Source organism: Barbus barbus (assembly GCF_936440315.1).
Source record: "Barbus barbus genome assembly, chromosome: 24".
Lineage (NCBI taxonomy): Eukaryota > Metazoa > Chordata > Actinopteri > Cypriniformes > Cyprinidae > Barbus > Barbus barbus.
The window spans coordinates 17,766,401-17,773,907 of record NC_136752.1 but is presented as its reverse complement, the minus strand read 5'-3'; positions in this window follow the sequence as shown (position 1 = coordinate 17,773,907).

Sequence of the window (7,507 nt, the reverse complement as noted above, 5' to 3'; positions counted from 1 at the left end):
ATAAAAACAATCTGAGGGCATTATAAAGGCTTTGAAAAAGGAGAAGGCTCGATAGTTTTACCAAGGAAGCTATACTGCTGTGCTCTTTCAATGCTCTCCATCCCCCATACCTCTCTGAATAACAAAACTGTTACTGGAACTTCAACCAGAAAGCCCACCCCTTCAGCCTCAATTTGAATCTTGGCTCAAAACTCTTCAGCTTCTCTTGATAAACGTGTGCAGAAACGTAGGACAGGTGCTGTGGATATGCATCTTTTGTCACCTGAACTGACTCATGGGAACTCGGTGGCGTCTTTTGCCTTGCCTTGCCATTTATTTCTTAAAGTAGCCTGTTATAAAATGTATTTTTTCAGCTTTGCAGAGTTACTCAAGCTCTCTCTTTTTTCCTGAGGTTGTTTTGGACTGCAGTTACAATCTGCCTCCCTGTGAACCTTCACCTAGAAATAGCCACCAGATATCCTCTTAAATTAATTCATCAAGTTTGCTACTGCCAAGCCCCTGAGAACGGCAAAGAGGGAATAAACCATTTTTGTGATAGTAGGTCAGGCAGCACTGAAGCTGAAATGTGACTCTTATTATAATAAAACGAAAATAACAATAGTTGTATTGACATCATTTCCCTTAAAATCCACACCCTATAGAAGTTATTGTAAATAATCTGTTGGGAATGCATTATTGAGGTCAAATGTGAGAACCAATAAATAAAATACTTTTAAAATGATCAATTAATTCAGTCAATTTTGGCAATTAAAAAAGGTGTGTGTGTGTGTGTGTTTAATTTAACTTTGAAGTTAAATTATTCATCAAAGAATTCTTGAAAAAAAGTATGGTTTGAATAAAATATTAAGTTTATTACACACAAAATCACCATATTTCAATGATTTCTGAAAGATAATGTGACACTAAAGTCTGGAGTAATTGCTGCTGGAAATTCAGCTTTGCCATCACAGGAATAAATTGCATTTTAAAATATATAAAATTGTGGGAACACTTTATTTTAGGGTCTCTTAACCAGTTGCTTAGTAGCATGCATATTACTAGAATATTAGCCATTTATTAGTAGTAATTAAGCACATATTAATGCCTTATAATGACCTTATGCTACATCCATAATCCTATCCAATACCTAAACTTAACAACTACCTTGCTAACTATTAATAAGCAGCAAATTATATAATTTATTGAGGGAAAAGTAGTTAATAGTGAATAAGTGTTCCCTATTCTAAAGTGTTACCAAAATTGTTATTTTAAATTATAATCGTATTTTACAATATTACCGTTTTTACTGTATCAAATAAATGTAGCATCGGTGAGCATACCAGACTTCTTTCAAAAACATAATTCTTATGGAGCCCAAACTTTTAAACGGTAGTGTGTCATTACAGGCTTATCAAACATTGCAGCAATGCTATTTCCTCGAGGATTAATGTGAGGGCCTCAGTTTCATTGGAGCTTAATCATATATAAATCTCATTGTCTAAGTCTGTGGAAGCGGATGTTGATGTGTTAACCCAGCTCTCTGCTCACATTACCTCACCAGCAGTTAGCTGATCTGAAGGCTGGGCCGATAGGTGTTCTTCCAGTCAAACCGGCTCTTTTGACTCGGTGGCTTTTAAGATGAGAGGTGAGAGAGAGAGCTTGTAAAGCCGGTCAGGTGAGCGTTCGCTTTGTTAACAAATCTTTAAGTCTCGTGCAGACTTCGTTTTAAATCATCCGTTTACCTCTTATCAATGACCTTTGGTCTGGATATACTTTATACTTACATTAAGAGCCACAGTATGGGTTTCCACAGCTGGGATAAATTCAACATTTGTAGGGCTGGATAATGCTGATCATCCACTCATTTGCAGAAATGCATTTATTGTGACATCATGCTAACAAAAATCTTCTCTTCAGTGTTAAAGGAACACTGTTTTCATCTTTTTTTCAAGACTGGCTAGTTTGGGTATATTGGTGCTTCCAAATAATCCCTTGTCTTAATAGTCTTTAATAGTCCAAATAATAGTCTTTTTCCATCATTTTAACAATCAAAAATATGTAAAGCTTCTTAAAAAAAGCAAGAACCAGTCCAGTTTAAACATTTGGTAGATGTCATTGGAAAGTCAGCTGACCCACATGCCAGTCCTGCATGCATTGCATTCTTACAGTAATACTACGATTAGAGCTGACAAATGATGACACTGATGTCTGAACTGTCGCAGATCATTCTTACAGAGGATTATACGGCTCTTGAATGCTTCCTTTTCTTAGCTCAATGTCAAGAACTTAATCTGACTTCGTCTCGTAGCAGTGTTCAGCAGCAGCGCCTTTCTATCTTTCTTTAACTACTTAAAAATGGCCAAGTTGTCACTTCACTAATGAGAAATGTAATAAAGCAAAAAAAAAAATATTGACGAGACATTTCTATTTGTATTTGTTGGGGGAATACAAGGTAATTTCCCCAAGCATTTGTGTCTGGACAATGTCTTTGTACATTTGTTCCAGGTTCTTTTGGTGTTGTGAACTATATTTAAGATGACTGAAATAAACTGCCAATCTATGAAACTGTAATATCTGTCAGCCAATCAGAATCAAGCATTCTAGAGTGCCGTAGTATCCTTGCCACATGAAATTAAGCTATTTTCTGTGAACGTGTGAGACTTCTGATTCATTAGCTGCTATAGGTAATTAAGTACAAGAATAACAAAGTGCAGTACTATTTGTGTTATAAACCAGTGGTTTTATGATAAAGGTGATAAATTAAGGAGATAATTCACCCAAAATTGAAAATTCTGTCATTAATTACTCACCCTCATGTTGTTCCAAACCTGTAAGCCCTTCGTTCATCTTTGGAACAAAATTTTTGATATTTTTGTGAAATCCGAGAGCATTCTGACAACCCAGAAACGTAGAAAGAACATTGTTAAATAGTCCATGTGACATCAGTGGGTCAACTGTAATTTTATGAAGCTATGATAATACTTTTTGTGTGCAAAGAAAACAAAAGTAAGGTCACATGCACAACGACATCATACACATGCATCGTACTGTCATGAAGACTGGCACGGAAGAGAAGAAATTGTTGAATAAAGTTGTTATTTTTGTTTTCTTTGCGCACAAATATTCTTGTATCTTTATAAAATTAGGGTTTAACCACTGAAGTCACGTGGGCTATTTTAACGATATCTTTACTACATTTCTGGGCCTTGAACGTGTCAGGTGTGTTGCTATGGAAGGTCCGAAAGCTCTTGGATTTCATCAAAAATATATTAATTTGTGTTCAGAAGATGAATGAAGGTCTTATGAGCTTGGAACGACATGAGGGTGAGTAATGACAGAATTTTCATTTTGGGGTGAACTATACCTTTAAAATAGCATAATAACTAATAGTACTTTGCGATATAACGGATTTTTTTTGTACAGCTAACCTAGCTGCTGGCATTGGAACCCTGGCACATTCAAGTTAAAAATGGCTGTGCCAACTCTTAAGATAAAAGGTGGATAACAAGGATGTAATGTAGGATACAGTGCAGCTATTTGAAAATAAAGCATTCCCCGTTGTGTTTGTAGAGGTTTCTAATGTGGAATGGTGATTGAGGGACAGTGATGGCGTTCTCATCAGCCTATGTTCTTGTTATTCAACAAGCCTTAGCAAGCTTGTGAGAATTCATGCGACTTGATGTACCATTGTTAAACATGTTCTGATGTCAGCTTGTCCTCTCTTTCGGTACTAGCTCGGGTGGTTGAAAAGTGTGGGATACTGTCGGTTGTTGTTATCATCTTGTCCTTACTTGCAGTTGCGCCACTCAGTTGGCTCGTGAGCCTGCACCCCCACCCCTACATGCAAAGTGTGAGAAAGGCACCACCTCCTGATTCTCACCCATGATGGACCTATCATAATTAATTCACTTATCTTTACAGAGGCATCTCATTATTACAATAAAGCTATTGATGTTTCTAAAACTTTATATTGGCTGTTTGTGTGGCCAGTTTGTCTTGAAGTACGAATGTGTATATGGCTTGTTTCAAAATGTAAGGAGCTTCTATGGTAAGCTTCTTAACTGAAATGAAGTGACCAATTTTGATTGCTCTAAAGCAAACCGCAGACTTGACTCACATTTGCTGCAACCTTAATAAAGTGATTCTCTAATAAGCTTAAAAGCCCAAACATTACATTTAATTTTTTTAGAAAATGCTTTCAAAATATTAATCTAATTATATGCTTTGGTATTTTTTTCCTGGATCTTTTGCTGTTGTACGAAGCTCTTTAAATAACTTAAATAAAGTCATATGGAACTGCAATATCTGTCAGCCAATCAAAATGAAGCATTCTAGAGCACTGTTGTAGCCACCTTATTTTGCAACATGAAACTTAGCTGCTTTCTGTGAATGTGCAACTGACCTCACTGATTCATTATTTATATATATATATATATATATATATATATCATACAGTGATAGACATTATGAAATAGTTAATGGAAATCAAAATACAGCAAAGTGAAATGTCAGCATGTAACATTGTCTCATGTGACAAGATTGTATCTTTGTGTTTATGTTGACCAAGATGGATCTTTTGTTGGTCAAACTAAGCAGATCGTTGCTCAATGGGTTTCAAAAGGTCAAACTGTAACATGGGTAAGAGTGACACGTCAATGGCATAAGAGCCACGCAATTGATTTAGATCAATGGTCAAAATGATATCATCACATTGAACAGTCCAATCAAGGCTAATATCAAATTTTTGAAGTCATTATCAGCTCATCAGTCTTGTGAAAGAGGGCCAATTTGAGGGTCAGGAATGATTTCTTTGAAGATGGACATTTGTAATCCACTGAAAGACATGAACTATTGCAGCTGATGAACTGTCAGTCTCTAATGAAGCAATCCATTATGTCCGTGTTATCAAGCATTCAGTGTTCACAAGATCACATGACTACCAGTTAACTGTCAATACAGCCAGCAAAAGATTTAACAGGATTCTATCATACAGTACATGTGTGAGAACTGAAACCATAACAGCTTATAAGCCACACACCCGAAACTGTGGATGAATCAAATAAATTTGACAGTGAGTATGTAAGGTTACTGCTTACAGGCAGTTCGGCAGACAACAGCTGTGAGACAAGCACAAGCCCTCGAGCTGTCCGTTATCACTATTTATTTTCCTGATTAAAACTTACCCTTGCTCCAGGGATATTTTCCGCAACAATATTTGCTATCTAATTATAAAGATTTCTTAATTTAGTTAAAAGCATCACGTTTAACTAATTACATGAAGAAAGTTTATTAGTGTCAATTTGTAAAGCTAACAAGGTCTGTACAACCCCAATTCCAGAGAAGTTGGCACATTTTCGTAATAAAATCAAGAATCTGTGATTTGTTCATTCTCTTTAACTTTTTTTAATTGACAAAAGTACAAAGAAAAGATTTCCAAAGTTTTCACTGACCAACGTAAATGTATTTTGTAAATATGAACAAATTTTGTTTTTTGACGGCTGCAACACATTCCAAAAAAGTCTGGACAGAGGCAAAATAAAAGTGAAAAGGTTATAGAATATCTAAACAGTTCATAGTAAGCAGGTGAATTGGTAATAGGTCAAGGTATCATGTTTGGGTATAAAATGAGCATCTCAGTCTTTGCAAGCAAAGCTGGATCATAGCATTTCGAGTTCTCAGTCCCAAAGACCAAAGGGACCATCCAGACTTTCATTAGCGACAGAAGCAAAAGCAAACATCTGTCATGGTATGGGGGGTGCCAAGAGCATGGGTAACAGACTGGCATATGTGTGAAGGTACTATTGACTTGGAGGCATATACTGGGATTGTATAGAGACATATACTGCCATCAAGATGATGTCTTTCATGGTAAGCCCATGGCAGCTCTCATTCTGCATGTGCTACAGCAGTGTGGTTTCACAGATACCGAGTAAATGTGCTAGACTGGCCAGCAGATCTGTCTCCTGTTGAAAATGTATGGCTCATCATAAAAAGGAGAATCGGACAACAACAATCACAGACTGCTGAGCTTCTGAAGTCTTGTATTAAGCGAGATTGGATAAAAAGTTTGCTTGCAGAACTTTAACAATTAGTATCCTCAATGCCTAAACAATTAAACGTTGTAATTAAAAGGGCTGTTGATGTGACACAGTGTTAAACGGGCCTTTATCGCAACAGAGAGTGTTGGAGTGTTGCAGCCATCACAATCAAAATTTGTTCATATTTACAAAATACATTTTGTGAAAACAGTCAGTGAAAACTTTGGAAATCTCAGTGAAAACTTTGGAAATCTTTTCTTTGTACTTTTACGAATTAAATAAAAGTGAAAGAGAATGAACAAATCACTGATTCTTGATTTTATTGCATTTTACAAAATGTCCCAACTTCTCTGGAATTCTGGTTGTATGTAAAGAAAGTTTGAATACATGAATACTAAAATTACAATAAATAAATAAATAAATACAAATTAATAAACTAATAAATAAAAAGTATTTTTTGCTTATTTTTATTTATTTTTTAATGCACCAGTTTTGCTCATAGTTAGTTCTAGGAATGCAATGTAAAAACTTAAATCATTTTCATCAATTGAATTAAAACTGAAATGAAATAGAATATAAATAAAAAATTTGATTAAAAACTTAAATTTTATGAAAATTTGAAATTTTGCATTGACAACAAGTTAAGTTGAAGTACTATAATTGCTAAAACTAATATACATATATATATATATATACACACACACATATATATATATATATATATATATATATATATATATACATGTACACACACACACACACATACATATACAGGGCTTGACATTAAGCATTCTCATGTGGTTGTCCTTCAGACAAGTAAATTTGTCATTTACTTGTCCGAGTATAAAAGTTACTTGCCCGGAGACAATTTTTTTTTTAATTGAGTTATAAATATAATTATTTATTTAGTTAGATTTTTCTTTTTAAATAAAATAATGAAAAAAATAATAAAGTGTGATAATACTGTTATATTTTAAAATAAAAAGGGAGTATTAATTACAAATACAATTATTTTATATTAAACTTAAAAATAAAATGCTAATATTAATTTTTAGGCCGAGGGACGAGGCCATGGCCACAAAGACCACCTGCCATGGCTTCCTGAGCTCCCTGCTCCGCCATGGCCTCCATCTGTCTGTTCCGCTCTGGAGGTCCCTGTCCTGTATTCCTGTCCGTGCCTGTCCTGAGGGGCCTCCAGAGCGCCCAGCCCCCCCTCCCCGGTGGAACTGTTAAGGCTCGGGACGAGCCTTTCGGGAGGGGGGAGTTATGTCAGTCATCTGTCGTGTGTGTCATGTGTTTCCGCCTCGTGTGTCCATATTTGGCTTGTTTCCTGTCCTTGTTTAATGTGATCATTTGTTAATTCTTGTCCAGCTGTGTTTGTCTCGTTATCTATGATTATCCTGTGTATTTATAGTCCTGTCTGTTCAGTTTGATTTCGTCTGGTCCACTCGTTACTCCCCGGTGTTCCTGTCTGTGTCAGCCTTGCCTTG